Here is a 23,183-nt window from a genome sequence, read left to right on the forward strand (position 1 = left end):
AGTCATTAACAGCGGCCATGTCCTGTGTATAGATAATGAACTGCCATAAACTTAATCACCAAGAATTGAGGATCTAGTCCTGTCTGCATCTGCAGGCAAAAACCTCTGCCTGTTCTCTGCATATACCCTCACCTTCAACTTCCATTTTGCAATCATTTTTCATCTTTAATAAATTGGGATAAAATTCTGGTCTCCCTCACAGGATTACTGCAACAGAATTCATATATTAAAGCATATTGGGAAGCACTTTGAAAAGAAAGGGAGTACATCAATATGACAGAAACAGGTAAAGTGACAACCATAATAAATGTGCTGAACAGAAGTGGCTACAGAGCCTAATAGATTAAGACAATTGTTAACTCCATCTAGTGCTTTTTAAATCTTGCAATTTTATGATACTTCCTAATTTGTTAAAACAGCAAGCTACTGTGCCAGCTTAATGCATGGTGTGCAGATAGGGTAATCTGTGTAGAGATGTCTGTGTGGTTTACATACACTAGGGCAATAGGGTGTGATGGTCATTCCCTAACAGTCCACACAACAGACACTTCATAAATTAGACTGTGCCAAGAAGGCAAATGTTTTGCTATATAAATGCAACCTCTTTAGGAAAACTGCATGACTCAGAGCAATAGGCAGAGGACAAAAGAAGGAGGCCCCTGGGGGCGCCTGGGTGGCTCAGACGGTTGAGCGTCCGACTTCGGCTCAGGTCACGATCTCGTGGTTTGTGAGTTCGGGCCCTGCATCGGGGTCTGTGCTGACAGCTCGGAGTCTGCAGCCTGCTTCGAATTCTGTGTCTCCCTCTCTCTCTGCCCCTCCCATGTTTATACTCTGCCTCTCTCTCTCAAAAATAAATAAATGTTAAAAAAAATTTTTTTTTTTTTTAAAGAAGAAGGAGGCCCCAGCACCTTTCAAATGGACCACTAGAGAACTCTGAGATACATAGGTTCTCATTTTAGTGAAAGACACTCCTCTATAAAGTCAGCCTCACTCTGAGGGCAAGACCCTTCATCTTTCCTATCCAAATGCCTCTGCTATAGGGATATACACATATTTTAGAGTGGGAAAGATTTTGGCCTGTTCTCTTTTACTGTTGCCTAATGTGGTGCTTTTATATGTAGAAGCAAGCCCTCCCAAAATGTGATGCAAATGTCCCAACTCCTGAGCTGAAGGAACTCAGAATTATATAGAACTCTAAACATATAGTACTATAGAGAGCTGCACGTAAAGCAACAGGAGCTTTCAGGTCCATAGTTTAGCACTATATGTGCAACCACAGTCAGGATACCTCTATAATATCTACTGAAGCCAAATCAAAATAAAAATATCAACAAGTATTTGTCAATTAATGTCATGTATGGAAGGGGCTAGAGAACCATAAGACATGTGAACTCTCTGCCATTGAGAAGTTTACAATCAAAATGCTTTTTTGTAAGTTGTCTATGGAGTTCCTGGTATGGACCAAATGTGTCCCCTCAAAATTCTTATGCTGAAGTCCAAATCCCCAATTTGGAGGTGAAGCCTTTAAAGAAGTCACTAGGTCATGAAAATGGAGCCCTCATGAGTGGAATTCATGCCATTATAAGAAGAGGCACAAGAGAGATAATCTCTCACTCTGCCATGTGAGGACACAGCAAGAAGGCAGCCATCTGCAAAACTCCAAGAAGAAAGCCCTCACCAGACACTGAATCTGCCAGTGCCTTGATCTTGAACTCCCCAGTCTTCAGAATTGTGAGAAATAAACATCTATTGTTTAAGCCACACAGTTTACAGTGCTCTGTTATAGCAGCCTGAACTACTGCTCCCAGTCAGAAAATATCTGCAGATGCCACGACTGCCACAAATACGATTTGTTTGAAATTTCCAGCAAATACCTCAGTTAAAGAAGAGGGTTCATCAGGTAAGACACTGCCACTCACAAGAATAACTGCTGTACTGCTACCTGAGATAGCAGGAATGAATGTGAGGTACAGCAACTTTGCAAATCGTTTTTGAAAATCATTATGTGAGTGTTATGCTAAGTGAAATAAGTCATACAGAGAAAGACAGATACCATACGTTTTCACTCTTATGTGGATCCTGAGAAACTTAACAGAAGACCATGGGGGAGGGGAAAGAGAAAAGTAAAAGTTAGAGAGGGAGGGAGCCAAACCATAAGAGACTCTTAAAAACTGAGAACAATCTGAGGGTTGACGGGGGTGGGAGGGAGGGGAGGATGGGTGATGGGTATGGAGGAGGGCACCTGTTGGGATGAGCTCTGGGTGTTGTATGGAAACCAATTTGACAATAAATTTCATATTTAAAAAAAAATCACTGTGCTTACCTGTTCTGAAAAAAAATTTTTTAATTAAAAATAAAAAAGTGGGAAGAGAATAAATATAGTGGTCTAGTATTTTGGTTTCATTTCGGTTAGACCTGATAAAGTGTAGAGAAATGTGTAAGGAGAGTTTAAACTCCATTTATTTTAAGTCATAATATGTGTAACCTCCATTCCAAACTCAGTTGAATGAGGAGTTGTTTTTAGCTGATGGTTTTTAAGTTCTAGAAAATGAGCATGTCTGAATGGATGTGAAGTGGGTATAGGTATTTAGTCCACAACACCCTGAGCCTGAAGATCTTAGCCTGTGGGACTCTAATTCAGGTCATGTTCACCACAGCCAGCCAAAGGGAGTGTCCCCATGTGGTCTGAACTAATGCAGTTTTAGAGTGTTCATATGTTCTTTTAAAATGTTAAAGTTAGGGGCGCCTGGGTGGCGCAGTCGGTTAAGCGTCCGACTTCAGCCAGGTCACGATCTCGCGGTCCCTGAGTTCGAGCCCCGCGTCGGGCTCTGGGCTGATGGCCCAGAGCCTGGAGCCTGTTTCCGATTCTGTGTCTCTCTCTCTCTCTCTCTCTCTCTCTCTCTCTGCCCCTCCCCCGTTCATGCTCTGTCTCTCTCTGTCCCAAAAATAAATAAACGTTGAAAAAAAAATTTTTAAATAAATAAATAAAATGTTAAAGTTATCTGTTACTGTTCAAGAATGATTTTTGCACTTTCAAGCTTCCACTATTCTAATTAAATGGCATTTGTGTTTGAAAAAAAAAATCAGTATGTTTACAAAGACTACTTGACCTACAAAATTTACACTCCCCTAAGACAGACTTTACCTAGACTATTCTCTCTTCCTATCCCACAACAGAGACAACAAAACAAATATACCCGTTACAAATACCATACAACACACATACAGATACGTGCATACACACATACTCCTCATTTACTTTGCTCTCAGAGCACATAGCAGATTCTCCCAGTAGATGGACAATTAAATTAGAATACATAGAAGAGGGGTGCCTGGGTGGCTCAGTCCATCAAGTGTCCGACTCTTGGTTTCACCTCAGGTCATGATCTCACGGTTCGGTCCGTGAGATCAAGCCGCAAGTTGGGTTCTGCACTGATAGCGTGGAGCCTGCTTGGGATTCTGTCTATCTGTCCCTTCCCACTTGCATTCTCTCTCTCTCTCAAAATAAATAAATAAATAAAATACGTAGAAGAGGCAGAAATAAATGTCATCATACTTACAACTTGATTTCTTTTAGATTTGCCCCAAGGTCTTGTAGGGCATCAGCACATATATTAAAGAAAAATTTTATGACGGTTACTCCTTTGCTTTCAATGGCTTTTATCAAAGCCACATCACTCTGACATAAAAACATGCAAGTAGCTAGATACAGAGAAATCTGTGTACCTTAAAGTCACTAAAATTTTGCCTGCTGATGACCTATCATGACAGAGATGTAGTAGTTACCTTTAGAAGAAGATATTGACCAGGTGGGAGCAGGAAGGAGTCTTCTGGAAATGTCCTGTACCTTAATCTGGGTGATGGTTACCTTGATCTATACTTAGGTGAAAATTATCAAACTGTGAACTTAAGACTTGCGTACTTCACAAGTTACATCACAATAACCTGTTTTATTTCTACCTGTTAGGTAAAGTCATATCCTGTTCAAAATTAGGTAAAGCAATAATGTAATAAATAATAATTTATAGATGAATAAATTAATAAAAACCAATAAAATTATTGCATTTTTAAAGTCATGAAATCCCCCGATACATGTATATAATTATTAAATATACACAACATGGCTATGAATATGAATTATCCATAAAACCAAGGCTAATTATTTGTTGGCAGCAGTTGAATCTGAAAGACCAAGAGGGTGAAAAAAAAAAAGTCTCCTAAAACCTAACTTTTTTCAGTTACATAAATACAATGAACACAGGTAGACCAAAGCCACCCCTTGAACACCAGAGTTCTTTCACCTCTAAAGTTACCTGTAACTGACCTCAGGTCCCTGAGACCCACAGATGTTATGCTGCAGCTGCTGAAAACTGATTGCAGCTTCTCAGTCCTGTTCAAGGTCCTGATGGGGTTCAGGGCAGACTACCCCAAGTTAAGCCACTTTGGCATATTGATTATTTTGAATTAAACTTACTTTAAGGAAAAAAAAAAAAAACAGCTGGTGCCAAAAGGACACACTGACCATCCTTTGTCCCCCTGAAAACAGTGAGAAAATCTCCCGTGTGGAAGGTACCCTCCCTATACCAGGAGAAAGAGAGACCTCCTTGTCACCAGAGATAGGGAATTTAGGGTTGAGAAGGCTGTGAAAACATACCTTGTTACTTCTTCACTAATTTACTACCCCAAGCCCAAACTTCTTTATCTTGTCAATTCTTCAAAATTTTATTGGTTCTTTGTCTAAAAGCTGTAAAAACTGTTTGCTTTGGTCACTTCTCTGAGTCTAATATTTCTATGAGCTCTTATTTGCATGAAATTAAATTTGTTTTTCTGTTAATCTATCTTATGTCAACTGAATTATTAGATGAGCCAAAGAACCTAGAAATTAATAAGGAAAAATTTCTCTACAGCCTGAATAATTAGGCCACCTGCACGATACTCCAAGCTTGGTTTTTGGAAATCTCAGCTCTGAAACTATAGAAGGTAAGGATTCCTTTCAGGGAAGACACAGAAATTTTCAGGGCATTTATTTGGGAACTTGAAACCCTGAACTCATCTTTTTCCTCACTTTCTCCAGTGAAATTAGCCAATCTCATTATATTTGTTAGTTTGACAACAATGTTCTAAGATTTCAAGTTTATGGTCACCTAGAACCTTGCCTCATAACTATTTGATTAAGTGTATCCGGTGGTAATAGTTTGCATATCTTTATTGCCGCATCATACCGTGGAATATCTATCAGTGGCCTCTTTGCTACTGGAAATGGAGTTATTCATGCCTTTAAATCCAATCATATTACAGAACTAATTCCAGAAGACCCAAAACCAATTCAGAAAACTCATCCTTAAGATTCTGTTCCTCTAGAACTACTCTGGGTACTATATCTGTATCAGTCAAGGAAAACAGATATAATTTTATGTACATATAATAGAGATCTAGAGATCGAGAGACAGAGATTTCAAGGAATGGGCTTACAGGATTTTGCAGGATTGTGGGGACTGGCAAATCTGAAATCCGTAGGGCAGTCTGCTAGGCTGAAAACTCTCTGGCAAGAGCTGATGCTTCAGTCTTAAGGCAGAATTTCTTCTTCCTCAGGGAAACTTTAGTTTTGTTCTTAAAGTCTTTAACTGATTGAATAAGGCCCACCCACATTACCAAAGATAAGCTCCTTTACTTAAAGTGAACTAATTGTAGTCGTTAACCATATTTACAAAATATCTTTATAGTAAAGTCTTAGTGTTGATTGAATAACTGGTTACCATAGCCTAGTCAAGTTGACACATAAAACTAACCATCACAATCTGTAAGAGTGACTTCTGTTTCCATTATAACTAGCAAATTACACAATCTCTTTGGTCATCCAATCACAATTACTACATAGCAAATTTTGTCTAAACTATATTTTTTGCCTCCAGTTCTTCCAAAATCATGAAGAAATTATCACTTAAATTTAATTTACATTAATAGTATTTATTCATGGTTAAACACTACTTACAGAGTCAACAATTTCATATATAACAGCTCTACCACCAGGGGAAAAACCCTTAGTGGTTTGTGGATAATGTTTTGAAGACATTTATTTATAACCAAGAATTGCCAGAAATAACAGCCAAATTAATAATTAAATACAAAGCTTTTATTGCAAAAGGAACAAAGCTAAAAGAAATAGAAACTATCTGAAATTTTTCAACACACAAATTCATGGAGCTCTTATTTAACTGAATAGTTATTACAATAATAACTAACAACCTGACATCTTCCAAGTTCCCTGGAGCTCCTGGCCTCTAAATCCGAGAAAGCTGACAGGGATAGCCTAGCGACTTAGACTGTGTGGGAGGAAATAACAGAGAAATCAATGAGAAACTGTGGAAAAACATAGAAGTAGGTGGGAAATACTCTGATTTGTTTTGCATTATGACATAGAAAGAAATGGAGTTTTAGTCATAAACTCAAATATGCAAAATTGTATTTTATTTTCCTATAATTGAAGTAAATTTCTGCCCTAGCTTCCATACTGCCTAATAGCAGAAAGTTAAATAGAATGATTTCTAGGTAAACTCAATCAAATGAATGATCATGCACTCATTCCATGTTTTTAGCCAATCAATTCAGGAATTTTTTTCCAGTAAAATCCAGTGACCCCGTTCCACTTTTACCCAAGGGCATAAGTGCCAGAGAACTTCTGGAAGTACTTGTTCTTTAGAACATGAGGTATTTGGTTCTTATCCATCTTCCTCAGGTATCCACAGAGATATAACTCTTGCTGTGTCTTCAGTGGTGAACATCTATTCCAGCTGTGGTTTCTCATTCAAATGCTCTATGCAACATCTGCTGACTGCTTCCATTCATCATGACTTTTCCTCATTCATGTCTAGAGACCACTTCTGATCCACCAGCCTTTTCTCAGCCAATCCTAACCCTCTCTTGAGAGCATGGGAAACTTTCTAATGCTCTTCTACACTCCTCTGGTCCACAGGTGACTCTGGGGGCAGCCTCAGGCACTCTCTGCCCAGACCTTCCCCATGGGCATTTGTCACTGCCACACCACACTTTGGGAGGCACTTCTCTATGGAGCTTGGATTTCTCTCCAGGCCTTATTTGGGAAGGGATGGACTCACTCACTCCTAGCCTACCTGGAGTATAATGTCATTACATGCACATGCTCATGCACACACACACACACATGCAGCCCAGGGAGGGGAGGCAGGACACTGGGACCTTTTTTTTTTTTTTTTTTTTAAACCAGTAATTAACTCTATGCTTGGCTATCACTGGAAAATTTATTTTTCCCACTAGCTCATCCACTTGAATGTGGGAATAATATATGCACAGTATTCAGAGACTTTTCTTGCTAATCTACAGTCTCTATAAAGGCAACTCTAAGGATATTTTTATATACAGATTATTTTTATTTTGTCGTTATCACTCTTTGCCAAAAGTAACAAAGTTTCACCAATATAATGTTGAGAGTTTGGGCAAAAAAGTGAAGGTAGAGGAACCTTGGTTCTGGCATTCATGCCACTATAGTTAGAATATTCTAACAGAGAACGCTTTATTGTTCCATGTTGACAATGGTACATACAGTAGTAAGGCTTGCTTGGGTTTTATGTTATCTGACAGGTTTATATTTGAATTCTAGGCCCATTATGTTCTCTGTAATTGGTCTTACACAAGTTACTTAACCTTTTTGAAACTCGTTTGTCTCATTCCCCATACCTATCTCATGGGATTATTGTGAGAGTTAATGAGATAACAAGGGATAATGTAAATTCCCTAATCAAATTAGGCAAAATTTGAAAGTCTCAGTTGACATAATCTTACCAGATTAAATAATGTAAGATAGTTATGATAAAATAATCACCTATCCAAGATTATTTTGAAGATATTTTAACATCTAAGTATTCAGCAGTGGTTGACCTCTTATATCAATCACTGACCACTCACTGCTCCTTCCCACACAAACACATATCCATTATATCTGGTCTATAATTCTACTTCAAGTCCGGTGAACAAAATCTACCCAGAGTGATGAGTTTTTACACAGCAGCAGCCTTTAAACATCATCTTGGCCATGTCATGAAAAGCCAAAACTCTGGGTCCTGTTGCACCTGGGATTATGTTTTCTGTGGTTTAGAGGTACCTTGATCTATGGATATTGTTTTTGCTTCTGCTCTTCTGACTCAATGCTTGCTCCTAAATTGGTACTTGCCGTTTACTTTTTTTTTAATGTTTATTTTTTGAGAGAGAGAGAGACAAAGTGTGAGCAGAGGAGGGGCAGACAGAGAGAGGGAGACACAGAATCCAAAGCAGGCTCCAGGCTCTGAACTATCAGCACAGAGCCCCACAAGGGGCTTGAATCACGAGATCATAACCTAGGCTGAAGCCTGATGCTGAACTGACTGAGCCACCCAGGAGCGCCGGTACTTGCTGATTACTTCTAAGGCAAGATTATCACATGATCTAGTCTCAAGATCAACCCCAAACTCATCTCTACTATTTAAGTCTTGCTTCCGACCTTATTGCCAGGATCCCCTGCTGCCTACAATCTCCCTACCTACGACCAAAGTCCCACGGAAGCTACACTCCTGAATTTAAAACCAAAAATAACAACTGGAATTTGAAAGGTTTAAGAAAAAAGTCATCATCCAAGTAGAAGATGATATGCACTAAGTATGGTGGCCCTTGGAGAGGATGGTGACTAACAACAGAAGGCAGAGATAAGGGATTTTTTTAAGAAATGAGGGATTACAGCCTATTGTTGTATTAGTCTTTCTTCTTACAAAGAAGATGTGAATCACATTCAATATATTCAAGATTATCAGAAAGTGGGTGTCTGGATGAGAATGTGAGCCAGATTATGCCTCAGAAATCAGTCATCCAGTCTGACTCTCATATGTCACCCTGGAAGATACTTACTGAGGAAGGTTAATGATTGAACCAAGTTCATCTTGTAATGGCTGCCCCATTACAAATGTAAGACTAGAACCAGTCTGTACTTTTCCCCTTGTGTTTCATTGCCTCCTGAATCACACACTGACTTGATCCACTTTTCCATTTCTAGGTCTCTGACCAAGATCCCCTTCCTCAAGGTGGATGAAGCAGTCACAAAGTTGTGTGTATATTTTTCTCCAGATCTCCTTTAATAGCTATGTCTAAACTGTAAAATTAAAGTTTTATAAATTAATTCCACCCTACAAGGCAGCCTTCTGCATCTTCTTCCAGAGCTCTTCTAAGACCCTATGGTTAAACTTTCTTATAAGCCCCCAAAAACCCCAACCTCCAGCCTTTACCCCTCACTCTATCTCCACCTCTTCTACTAGCTGACTTTGGCTGGTAGCATTTTAAACTATATTTTAAGAGAGTTCTATCAAAGATCAAAAAACTTCAAAACCCTAAGAACTAGGTTAATGGTGGGATTGAGGAAATACATCAGGTAGAGAAAAAGGAAAATTTTCCTGCCACAGTTCAACTCACACTATATGAGACTGAGGGAGGAACAATGTTTTACACTTATCAGTAACTGCTGAGGCAGAGTAAGTTTATCAGAACTTCATAATGTGATAACTGGGAGCTATTCTTGATGGGGAAAGGGAGGAGACTTGTTCTGGAGTTGAGAATAAAGGCTGATTAGGAGGTTCTGGTCTGCCTGGCATAATAGCATTGGGAAACCAAAGAGGGGGGAAGATACTTTCAGAGAAGACAGGATCCTGAAATGGAACAGAAGACCAACTTCACTTACTTCATATATTTGTGTAGACCTGGTTTAGCACTCATGGCAATCTCTAGAGATTCTGTGTTTTCCATGGTTCCTGCAGTTCTTCAGTGCTTTGTATTTATCCATTACTTAAGCATACTAAACAAATATTTCATGTTGCAATTTCCGTGATGATTTGTAGCCCAACATTAGGGTTTTAGGACTTGGAAAATATTTGTGGTAATTTCCTTATTACCTAACAATGAATACAGATTAATACAATTAATACAGATGCTCTTTGGTTCTTTATTTTGGGTCCAAAATAACTGTGTGATTGTTTTCTATTTGAATGTCCAAATACTCAAATCATGAGATTTCTTTAAATTTTTTGTTAGAAGGTCTATATGTTTGAAGGACAACATTTTCCATTATAAGAACTACTGGCAAATATCAGGGAAATTTATATGTAAATAGCAGCTCTGAGACAACTTTGTCATGTTTAAGATCACAAACCAGATTTCTACTCTACCACATGGTGTTTTTTAATAAGTGCTTTATCAACCTTTATGATCCTTTCAAAATTATTGGAGAGACCTCTTTCTGTTATAGAGATATTCAAATGTTTATTCAACATAATTTCATAAATGTATTACCAATCTTAGATACTGAATCTTTATTAAAATCCTTATTTAACAGCAAAAAAATGGTAAAATTTTTAACTGTGCTAGCCCCCCCCCTAAAAAAAAAGCTGGCTGTAAGATATCAGAACCACACAGCTGGGTAAAAATTCATGATAAACTATAATTAGCCCATATCTCTTAGATCTAGCCAAGACAACACTTCAAACAAGACAGATGCTCGTCTATTCAGTGGGTAGCCAATTCCAGTGTCTAATTACCTTACCAGGCAAGGACACTCTTCTTACATCTTACATCCACCTGAACTGCTTCTGCAATGCAATTTTGATACTAACTACCCAACAGCCTAGAGTTAACACAGACTTCACAGGTAGAGATCACAGTCCTTCTCAAGAGTCTCTTCACCTCAGAGGGGCGCCTGGGTGGTTCAGTGGGTTAAGCGTCCAACTTCAGCTCAGGTCATGATCTCGCAGTTAGTGAGTTTGAGCCCTGCGTCGGGCTCTGTGCTAACAGCTCAGAGCCTGGAGCCTGCTTCAGATTCTGTGTCTCCCTCTGCTCTTCCCCTGCTCAAGCTCTGACTCTCCAATAATAGATACATGTTAAAAAAAAAAAAAAAAAAAAAAAGAGTCTCTTCACTTCAGACACGAGCTACAAACTCTGGAGTTCCCAGGCCATTCAAACTCCTGTCCATCTGACTAAAAATTCAGAGGTTCCCACTACTCCCTCACATTTAATAATTTGATAGAAAGACTCACAGGACTCAAGAAAGCACTGTATTTATGATTATTGTTTTATTACAAAGGATGAAAATCAAGACCAGATGAAGGAAGATACCTGTAGGGTGAGGCCTGGTAAGATTCCAGACATAGAACTTCCATGATTCTCCCTGCAGAATGAGGACACATCACCTTCTATTTTCACACTGATGTGCTCACCAACTGAGAAGTTTATTTAACCTTGGCATCTAGAGTTTTTATTGGGGTTTCATTATTCAGACATGATTTATAGAGTCACTGGACATGTAATTGAATTCAATCTCCAGCCCTTCTTCCCTCCCCAGTGGTTGAGCTAATATCACCTGATTCAAAGCTCCAACCCTCTTAACAAAAAAAAAAAACAAAAAAAAAACAAAAAAAAAAACTGCAACCCTCTAATCCTCTAGTCACATGGTTAGTCTTTCCATTATGACCAGCCCCCACCCAGAAACCATCTATGGGCCTACCATGAGTCATCTCATTGGTATAAACTCAGGCATGGTCTGAGAGTCTGAGGGGGTCACCATGAATAACAGACACTTCTGTCCCTGGGAAAATTCCAAGGATTTAAGATCTCCATCCAGGAAGCTGGGCAGAGACCAGACAAATTATTATACAACACCTTTTCCTACAACTTAAGATAAATAAGCAGATAAATGAAGGCTCCTGAAATGTGTCTTATGAAACCCTTATAGACAGCTTTGTTTTATTCCCTGTAGATACCATTTTACCAGTGAAATTATTTGTAATTCATGGTCCCTGGGCAGACGTTAGCCAGCAATAAGTTATCAAATTACCTCTTGTTAAAATTTTAAGAAAAATGTCAAGCAAGCTTTCATTTTATCATTATGTGATTTTTATTTCTCCTTTAAACTCTTCAGAAAACTTCTCAATAACTTGAAGATAAAAATCTTTTTTGGTAATCATATTTCCTCACTTCCACTCAGAACAGAAAAGAATAAGATTTTCTGATGTCATCCACACTCTTAGATAGAAACAAGAGTAAAAAATGAGTCCTTAACGTTAAAAAAAAAATTTTTTTTAAAGGTGGGGCACCTGGGTGGTTCAGTTGTTTAGGCGACCAACTTCCGCTCAGGTTATGATCTCGCAGTTTGTGAATTCGAGCCCCACATCGGGCTCTGTGCTGACAGGTCAGAGCCTGGAGCCTACTTCAGATTCTGTGTCTCCCCCTCTCTCTACCCCTACCCTACTCATACTCTGTGTTTCTCTGTCTCTCAATAATAAATAAACGTTAAAAAAAATTTTTTTAAATGAGTCCTTAACTTCATTTGGATGTAAAGAAAAATTGTAAGTTTATGGAACTAGAGTGTATTATACTAAGTGGAATAAGTCAGTCAGAGAAAGACAAATATCATATGATATCACTCATATGTGGAATTTAAGAAACAAAACAGATGAACATAGGGTAAAGGAAGCAAAAATAAGATAAAAACAGAGAGGGAGACAAACCATAAGAGCCTCTTGAATACAGAGAACAAAGTGAGGGCTGCTGGAGGGGTGTTGGGTGGGGGGAATGGGCTAAGTGGATGATGGGCATTAAGGAGGGCACTTGTTGGGATGAGCACTGGATGTTGTATGTAAGTGATAAATCACTAAATTCTATTCCTGACATCATTATTACACTATATGCTAACTAACTGGATTTAAAAAATATATATGTGAAAAATATGATATATGAAATACATGAATAGATATATAAATATGTGTGAAAATATGAAAATATAAAATATACATGAAATATATATATGAAAAACATGTTTTAACAATAAATACTAGAAAACTGCCCTGACATTTATTATAAAAGCACTACTTCTATCATTCTAAGTTGACCTGACTTTACACTACATGATAGATAAGAACGCAACCAGTAGAGTTGGTTAAAGAAAAAGTAGTTCTCTCAATGAACATGTGGTAGTATTAAAGATGCATAATTGGACCAGATGTGCTGTGGCCAATTTAAGGAGAACACATAGTATTCATTTCTTTTACTATGACTTCTGTCTTTAATTTTGGGAGATACTTCACTCAATGTTCCCTGTCTGCCATACCTAGTTCATAATTATAAGGTACTCATCTATTGTGACAGCTCCTTTCCTGGAGCAGGACTTCCAGGACTTCTATCTAGATACTTTCATGCAGCTAAGTGGAAGGTCAAAGGTTCTTTATGGGTCTTTTGTTTCTTAAAAATAACCAGCATAAAATAATCTATATGCCAATGAAACATATTTTGCGGTAGCATATTTTGCTCCCCTATATAAGGGAGCCCTTTTCTGGAAACAAACCATTGTTTCCTCCAATGGTTCCTCCAATGGCCCTCAAGCCATTCCCTAACCTCTAAAACTTAAAATGTCTACTACATAACCCAAGGGCTTGCCATTAGTGTTTTCAACTCCTCCAGCCTCTTTAAAGTATTTATCTTCTAAAAGTTGACTTGAGCCTCCATCCAACATGATGTCTACAGCCCTCCTCAGTGTTTCTGAGAATTCTTGGTGGGATTGCTCATGTTTCTCCTGGTACCTCTCATTCTGATTTTCTACTCTATTCACCTCCTATAGCAACATCTTCAACATAGAAAACAGCTCTTGTTTCCTTGATTCCTCAAAGTACCATTATCATAAGATAGAACTTTACTGAAGGCTTTGAAAAACTGAGGACCATGTATTAACCATGTTTCTAGGTTCTATAAACTTGATGCTTAATTTTTTAAACATTTATTTGTTATTCAGAGACAGAGAGATGACAGTGTGAGCAGGGGAGGGGCAGAGAGAGAGGGAGAGACAGAATCCCAAGCAGGCTCCAGGCTCTGAGCTGTCAGCACAGAGCCCAATGCAGGGCTTGAACTCACAAACCGTGAGATCATGACCTGAGCCTAAGTTGGACACTTAATGGACTGAGCCACCCAGGCACCCCATAAACTTGATGCCTTTAATATCTGCCCTCCATGCATATGTTGGACCTGCCTTGTTCTGAACAACCTACTAATATGTTTGAGTCACCTTGACTTAGCCTCCACTGCTTCACCACCCCTGTCTCCTTGAGAGGAGTCCTTCTCTTGGGGGCTCCTTTTCAAATACTAACCAAACAATCCAGAGTCCACACCCCCAATCACCTCCTTACTCTGGCCACTATCCACCTGCCCTAATCACCCCAGACAACATGAACAGCCCTTATGCCCTGGAGCCTGGTGAAATTACTCCAACTAGCCAATCCAAAACCTGCTTATTCTGCCTTGATAGTTCCTTTCTGAAGAAACCACAATAAACTTTGGCCCACATTTCTTCCCCCTCCCTCTGCCTCATGACAACCCTTGTGCCTCCTCGTGTGGCACACCCCATGGTATGGCATGCCCACTCCTCTTGGGAATTGTTAGTAAAGTATCTTTCAATGGCAATCATTTTGTGATCCTTTGGCTTTCCCATAAATTTTTTATTACTACACTAAATTCTTGAACAAATCACAATAAGGCACAGAACAGGAGTCAACCTACAATTAATTACTAGATATCACTGTTCCTCAGCCATCTCTACGGAGAATTTCTTAGCAGCGATATTGTCATGGGACGCCTCTCCCCACTGAGGCTATTATTACTCCCTGTGGTTTCTTCTCTTTTCATCCTTCAGTACCCCACTCCCTTCTATTCAAATGGCAGAAGAATTCATGAATGTTTCTGTTATTTTATTGGGCAGAAAAGTTTTTAATCCTTCACTTATCTAGGATTTCTATAACCAAAAGATCTACTAAGAGTTTTCCTAAAGAAAAGAGCTGTCTGCCTTTAAGATAAAGGCCACTGTTCCCTATAATATGGATACACAGCAACAATTCAATCTTTGAAAACAAATTTTTTTCCTGTTAAATATGTATCTGGTAAACATAAAAACAATCCACGCAGAGAGGAAGCCAAGCACACTATCAATTTAAAACATTAACTAACAGTTTAACGTTTATAATATACATGTTATTCAAGTACGCACCTGGTAACAAAAGTTAATGTAGAAGAATTTCTGTGTACCAGCAATAAGCAGTAGAAAATAAAATGCAAACTATTCCATAAAAATAACTACAGAAATTGTAAAATACCTAAGAATAGTCTTAACAAAAAATGCAGAAGAGCTATCCTAGTATGTTCAAAACTCTACCGGGGGCATCATTATTTAAGAGAGGCAAGCCATAATATTTGATTGAGAACTCTAAATATCACAATATCAACTTTGTCAAAATTAATGTATAAATTCAATATGATCCAAAATAAAATTCCAAAAGCATTTGAGATTAGAGGTTTAAAAGCAAATCAGATTATCTTCACATTTAGCAGCAAAAGTAAACATGCAGGATATCTAAGGAAAAATTTTAAGGAGAAGAATAATGAGTGGAAATACACACTATAATATATTAAAGGGAATTATAAAACTACATTATAGATACTTTTATAACAGTGTTCATCACAGAATTATTCACAATAGCCTAAGGGAGAAACAACCCAAATATCAGCAGATGAATGAATTAAAAACATGTAGTATATACATATAACAGAATATTATTCAATTGTAAAAGGAATGAAATTTTTTTTTAATTTTTTAAAATGTTTTATTTTTTTTGAGAGAGAGACAGAGTATGAGCAGGGGAAGGGCAGAGAGAGAGAGGGAGACAGAATCCATAAAGCAGGCTCCAGGCTCTGAGCTGTCAGCACAGAGCCTGATGCGGGGCTGAACCCATGAACCACGAGATCATGACCTGAGCCAAAGTCGGACACTTAACTGACTTGAGCCACCCAGGCTCCCCAGGAGTGAATTTTTTTTTAATGTTTATTTATTCTTGAGAGAGAGAGCACAAGCAGGAGAGGGGCAGAGAGAGAGGAAGACAGAATCCAAATCAGGCTCCAGGTTCTGAGCTGTCAGCAGAGCCTGACACAGAGCTCAAACCCCCTAAACAGGGGGATCATTATCCCAAGTGGGACACTTAACCGACTGAGCCACCCAGGCACCCCAGGAATGAGATTTTGATACATGCTACATACAGATGAACCTTGAAAACATTCTGCTAAGTGAAATAAGCCAGACACAGAAGGACTAACATTGTACGATTCCAGTTTTAGGCACCTAGAATAGGCAAATTCATAGAGACAGAAAGTAGAATAGAGGTTACCAGGGGCTAAAGGGAGGGGAACAAGAAATTATTGTTTAATGAGTACAGACCTTCTATTTGAGATGGTGGAGAAGTTGTGGAAATGGATAATGATATAGTTGCACAACATTGTTAACATAGCTGACACCATTTAGTTGCACATTTAAAATGGTTAAAATGATAAATTTTATGTTATGTACATTTTGTATAGTGTAACAATTAAAAAATAGTAAAAACATACTAATCTAAACAATGTAATATTGGTGCCTTCCCCTGCAGACAGATCAATGACCAATATTAAAAGCCCAAGAAATAGATCTAAGTATTTATTTTAATTACTTTAGAACAAAGATCATATTTCTAATACACACCATATTCCAAAATAGTTTCCAAGCAGATATAAATCTTTTAAAATAAAGCACTAGAACAAAAATGTGGAATAATTATATGAACTTGGGGCATAACAACAACTACAAAGGAAGAAGTAAATAAAGTTGATTATACCAAAGTGTTATAATTTTGTAACCAAAAGACATCATTATCATAGTTAAAATATAAATGATAAACTGGGAAAATGTCCTTTCTATGCAAAGGGACTTTAAAAAAAAAATAAGACAGAGGGGCGCCTGGGTGGCTCAGTCAGTTGAGCGTCTGACTTCAGCTCAGGTCATGATCTCACGGTTCATGGGTTCGAGCCCCGCATCGGGCTCTGTGCTGACAGCTCAGAGCCTGGAGCCTGCTTCAGATTCTGTGTCTCCCTTTCTCTCTCTGCTCCTCCCCCACTCATGCTCTGTCTCTCTCTCAATAATAAATAAACATTAAAAAAATTTTTTTTAATTTTAAAAAATTAAAAAAAAAAAAAAGACAGACACTTCAGTTGAATATCAGCCAAAGTATACAGACAGGCAATTGACAAAACAAGAAAAGCATCCAGTCAATAATGGAAAAGTTTTCAATGGTAAAAAATGTTCACTGACATTGCTTAGTGACTTATGACAGAAAATCAGTGGAGAGATAGATATCCTCACGCTCTACTGATGGGAGGATAAATTGGTTCAACTTTTGAAAAAGAACTGTTTGGCCAACTATATCAAAAGCCTTTCATATAGCAAATTCCACTTCTAGAAATCTATTGTAAGGAAATTAATGACCAGGTGCACAAAGTAACCATGCAAGAATGTTCACTGCATCAAAGTTTCTAAGAATGGAGAAATTCTAAAGTATACCCAAAAAAAGGAGATTAATTGAATTAATTAAATGGAGTAAATTATGGCACGTTCTTACAATGGGATACTGTGCAGCCATTAAAACTATTATGAAGAGCTTTATTAACTTAAAATGCTTATTTTATATTTCTAAAAGCAAAAAGGGCCACAAAAATGTTTACAGAGTATGATTTCATTTTCATAAAAATGAGTAAGTATATGTATGCACATATTTGCAAGAAAATATATCTGGAAAGATCAAAAGAGAAAAAACAAAAGTGTGTTATACAAACTTTATAATGACACCAGTGGATGTCAAAAAGACAACATTCATTTAAGGTTCTATTCTGTCAAAACAAAATCATTTCCTTTTCCATATTTCCTTTTGGTTTCTGTCTTATAAGAAAGCAAAATTTTACAAAGTCGTCATAACCACTGACAAAACCTTCCTTAGAATTCTGCATCAGAAACGAGGAAAAACCACTAAAGAGAAATAGATAGAAGAGGGGATGGATGGATGGATGGATGGATGGATGGATGGATGAACGGATGGATTATTCACTCATAAATAGGCGAGGTGACTTATTTCTTTAAGATCACAGTTCATAGTAAGGGAAAGTCACCACCAATGTCACAGTCAATTTCCATGTAGTTTTACCAAGATTCAGAAAGTGTGGTTGGGAGAAAGCAATGCAAGCTGTACTTTCTGAGCACAACTTCACAAAGCAAATCTTTTTTACAGTTGAAAAAAATTGACACAGCTATTGCTAAAACTATGACAGAAAAATCACTAGAGGAAGCCACGTGAAAGCAAGACCATGAGGCCCCAGAGAAGTTAATCAAAGGGTAGCACCTAGGCCATGTGTTGTCATCCTACCAACTGATCCAGCTTCTTCCCCAACCTGGCTGTCTAAGAGGTTGGCACTTGGTTAGCCAAGCCGCTGCCAGGACCACATTCATGGGAAAAGGCTCTGCTCTGATACAAAAGCCTTTTGTATCACATTTTTTTTCCAATGTTTATTTATTTTTGAGAGAGAGACCACAAGTGGGGAAAGGGCAGAGAGGGAGGGATACAAAGAATCTGAAGCAGGCTCCAGGCTCTGAGCTGTCTGCACAGAGCCCAATGCAGGGCTCAAACTCACAAACCACGAGATCATGACCTAAGCTGAAGCTGGACTCTTAAGCAACTGAGCCACCCAGGCGCCCCTGCTTTTGTATCACAATATGGAGCAAAAGACTTGTCCTATCCTTCAGAGACTTCATGGGTAATTTTACATCTTTTTGTATGATTATTTAGATGATATATATCTCTGCAGCTAAACCATAAACAAATTGAGCCTGGAATCCACCTATGTTTGCACACCTCCGTATCCCTAGCACAGTGTGTGACACAGATGGCCTCTCAACAGATATGAGTGAGTAAGTGAGTGACTGAAAAGCCAGCAAACTCAGATCTGGACTGCTATTCTTTACTTCTCTACCCTTAATCTCTTCATCTAAAAATAAAGATGTGCCCATGACAAAGGGTTACTTGGGGACTAAAATCAAATAAGGTGTGTTCCGTGGCCATCCCAGTAAATTCTTCATAAAAACAAATTCTCTCATACCTTCTCTTCTCTGAGTTTTAGTTGGAGCTCCATGACCTATCAGATGTGACCAAATTTCTCAAGATTGAATCTTCCATCTGTAAAATTAGGGATTAGGTGGTCTTTAAAGCCATGTCCACCCCTAACATTCTCTGATTCAATATACACACCCCAAAAACTGCCCCTGGGAGAAGGGCTCACAAGACATTCTGGTTGCTAAAATTGGATGTGGCACTTAGAAGTTGCCCAAGGTGTGGGAATAATACAGAAAACATTAATAAAGGATAATAGAAAGCTTCAAACATTCTATTTGGGGGTGGAAAGTTGTCAGAATATATGTATCTCAAACAAAGGACAATCATCAAAATCAGATTACTCATCAACAATGAGTAGGTTTTTTAAATGTAATATTTCAATTGCATCAAAACTGGCCTTGTAAAAAAAAAAACTCTTTTTCTTCCTCCATTCAGCTACGAGTATGGCTTATGTCATCCCATGCACTGTGACATTTGTTCATTGAACCATTGTACTTTTCAAGAGATGGTTTTTCACCCCAACAAAAATAACTATGAATCACTGGTTCTAGGAATATTTTCTCCCTTGTTTTGTTCACAGTATGAATGACAGATTTCAGTATATTTATTTCTTGCATACAAGCAAAAGTTGCCATTAACCTGAAATGGTCTTTATTGCAAACGCAAACTGTTGCTTCTTATTTTCAAATTTTGGGTAACTATTAAGTCCTAATTAGGAGTTCATAATTTTCCTAAAGGAAGGATATAAGTAATGGTGGGGGAGGGGGCACAGAAAGTTTCACAATGAATGGAAAGCCTACTGATAAAGTTTTTGTCCATGGAGTGCCTGAGTGGCTCAGTCAAAACCTGGAGCCTGCTTTGGATTCGTGTCTCCCCCTCTCTCTCTGCCCCTCCCCTGCTTACACTCTGTGTGTGTGTATGTGTGTGTGTGTGTGTGTGTCTCTCTCTCTCAAAAATAAACATTAAAAAAAATTTTTTTAGGGGCACCTGGGTGGCTCAGTCTGATAAGCGAGCCTGCTTCAGATTCTGTGTCTCCCTCTCTCTCTCTGCCCCTCCCATGTTCACGCTCTGTCTCTCTCTCTCAAAAATAAATAAAAACATTAAAAATAAATTTGAATAAAAAATGTTAAGTTTTTTTCCAGATACAACTGTTGATGTGACTTGAAAACTAAAAGAAAAAATATTCCCTTAGTATTTATTTCTGTAGCTTTTCTATAACATCTATAATCAAAAGGTTGATAGAATTTTGCATATGTTTCCAGGTTTCATAAAGGAAAGAGGCATTTAACACAGACACACTATGGGGTTTTTTTTCCTCTGTTAAAGGATTGTTTTTTGTGTAAACATCCCTGTAAAATCAAATCTAACTTGCAGTTTTTCCATGTGAAGTTGTTCAGAGAGAAATTTTCATCTCTATTACTATGTTCTCTCAGAAAATCTTGTATTTCTCCACTTAGATCACATACCCACACATTCTTGTAATTGCTTGTCCAATTAATTGTCTCACTAGAAAAATGTAATCTCCTTGAAGGCAGAGCACATTACTGGTTCCCTCAATATATGAATACATCACTTAAAAGAAAATTAATGAATAAGTTAATTCAAAGGGAATATATACACAACTGTGTAAAATATATCATGTCCTTACAAGAAGATTACATAATTCTTTATTGTCAGACTTATGATCCAAAAGTTCTAATGTGAATTTAATTCTTTCAGCTTTATTGAGATTTTATTGATATATAATACATGTAAATTTAAGGTGAACAATGTGATGGTTTGAGACGTGTATACATTCCAAAATGATTACCACAATGAGGTTAGTTAACACCTCCATTCCCTCATATAATTACCTCTGTGTGTGTGTGTGTGTGTGTGTGTGTGTGTGTGTGTGGTGATAACTTTTAAGATCTACTCCCTTAACACCTTTCCAGCGTATAATACAATATTTTAAATTATAATCAGCATGCTGTACATTAGATCCCCAGAACTTACTCATCTTATAAGGGAAATTTGTACCCTTTGACCATCTCCCCATTTTCTCCACCCCCCCAACCCTGACAACCACCATTCTACTCTATTTCTTTTAGTTTAACGTTTTTAGATCCCACATATAAGTGAGAACGTATGTACAGTATTTGTCTCTCTGTCTGACTTTCTGACGTGATTTTAAATGTAGCAAAGAGATGGCCAGTGGTTTCTAAAACATTTACAGCAAAGATGAAGCCTAAGATGATATTGTAATAAACAGTTTCATTATCTCTTTAACTAAAACTCCAAAGTTTCATTCCATACCTTGGAATTCCAGGAATGAACACCATTTCTGACATTAAACAAGAGCATTATTCACATATATACTACACTATAAACATCCATATGCCTTCACAGTAAATTGGAGTAAAATTAAATGGCTTTCAGGGGCTTCTGCACTTGGCAACTGCTTAAGATCAGACAACCATAGACTGTTAGAAGGAACCTTATCAGGGTCCAGTCCAAATCTCACATAATGTAGCTGAGAAAAGGCCCAGCAACCTTCCAGCTCCTTATTCAGGATGTAGGGCAGAGCTCCTGCCACCTGATGCTACCCTGGCCAACAGTTCTTTACTTTTCCATTCAGGTATCAAAGTCCTCAGTCTCTGGGAAATTTTAATCATCCAATGAAAAGCATGAATTACTGTAAAAAAATGTTACATATAATCTCAACAAATTTTGCACTTTGCCCTTTCAGGTCCTTTCCAATTAAAAAAACAAAAAACAAAAAACATAATGACCTTTAGACAGACAAACAACAGTTTGTTGAGTCAACAAATCACAGCCTCAATAAAAGCTTAACAGAATACCCAGTTCCCAGATATATGACATATAAAGACCACCTTTGCTTGGGCCAACCTTATTGCTCCTGGGCACAGACTTCAGTGATCAGAGTTCTCTCCTCAGGAATACTCCCAGCCCTGAAATGTAGAGGGTGGGCAGCATTTAGCACTGACAGTGCAGCACCACCATCTAGTGGCCCATTTGAAGGACTTTCTCCCTGCCAACACTGCAGCCCTCTGCCTTTGTAGATTGGCAATCTTTTCAAAAGAACATCTGGACCAAGATATGGTCCTGAATGAAACTACTTCTGCCTTATTACAGGAAATCCTCTGATTCACAGAGTAAAATCTATCCAGAAAATAGGAACCATGGATTATAAAGCCAGTTGAAACCAGAAACAATTTATACTGGTGAGCAAGAACTACAGCCTTGCTATCTGTCACTTTAAATAACTCTATTATTTATTTATTTTTTTTAATTTTTTTTTTTTAACGTTTATTTATTTTTGAGACAGAGAGAGACAGAGCATGAACGGGGGAGGGGCAGAGAGAGAGGGAGACACAGAATCTGAAACAGGCTCCAGGCTCTGAGCCATCAGCCCAGAGCCCGACGCGGGGCTCGAACTCACGGACCGCGAGATCGTGACCTGGCTAAAGTCGGACGCTTAACCGACTGCGCCACCCAGGCGCCCCAATAACTCTATTATTTAAATTGCACTGTTTTTCCCCCAGCCTCTCCTTAGCTGGACGGAGGCAAACTGGAACTGACAGAAGCAATTTGAAGTGCACCATTTCACAGAAACCCTCAATATGACAGAAAAAAAGAGCACAAAAATGAAATAGAAACATATTACATTTATGTATTTACCAAAATTGGCATCTTGAGCCAAGGAGGCATGTGATTATCTTTGGATACAGTCAGGAAGGAGAAAAAAAATTCGATTTTTTTTTCTAGGTTTATTTGACTATTAATAGCATGCTGACTTTGAACTTGAGAGCATGTGTTCTTGGGTTGCGTGTTTACTTGGGCTCATGTTCTTTTGATGGAAGACAAAATGGTAGATCCCATGTTGACAGCCAAACTTCTGTGCTTTAATGCTTTATCTGCTGGGTAGTGCGTGCATTCTAGTCCACATGAAAGAAGTCTGCCATTCTCTTAAGGGGTGATTTCCCCCCAAGGAAGACCATAAGGTAGCTTGTAACAAGCTTTTACTTAATTTATGTAAGAGTGAATGTGATCATTTCAGACCATAAAATAATAGAACTTCTTGAGTGAGTATCTTAAGGGGGACTCATTAATAAGAAAGAAACCCACCAA

The 23,183-nt window shown here is 38.1% G+C and overlaps 1 protein-coding gene across 3 annotated transcripts in view; it reads right to left on the reverse strand.

The window, feature by feature from the left end:
• The window catches only part of ADCYAP1 (adenylate cyclase activating polypeptide 1), a 74,306-nt gene that overhangs the window by 17,515 nt on the left and 33,608 nt on the right, over positions 1 to 23,183 (reverse strand). The window contains exon 3 of one of the 3 annotated variants that reach the window (XM_086682569.1): positions 19,039 to 19,115. The exons of the other annotated variants lie outside the window; for them this stretch is intronic. The gene's annotated coding sequence lies outside the window, so the exon portion shown is untranslated. The remainder of the gene's footprint in view (positions 1 to 19,038; positions 19,116 to 23,183) is intronic. 3 annotated transcript variants of the gene reach the window in all.

The sequence above is a fragment of the Puma concolor genome, chromosome D3, assembly GCF_028749965.1.
Source record: "Puma concolor isolate L17-30 chromosome D3, mPumCon1.1.hap2, whole genome shotgun sequence".
Taxonomy (NCBI): Eukaryota; Metazoa; Chordata; class Mammalia; order Carnivora; family Felidae; genus Puma; species Puma concolor.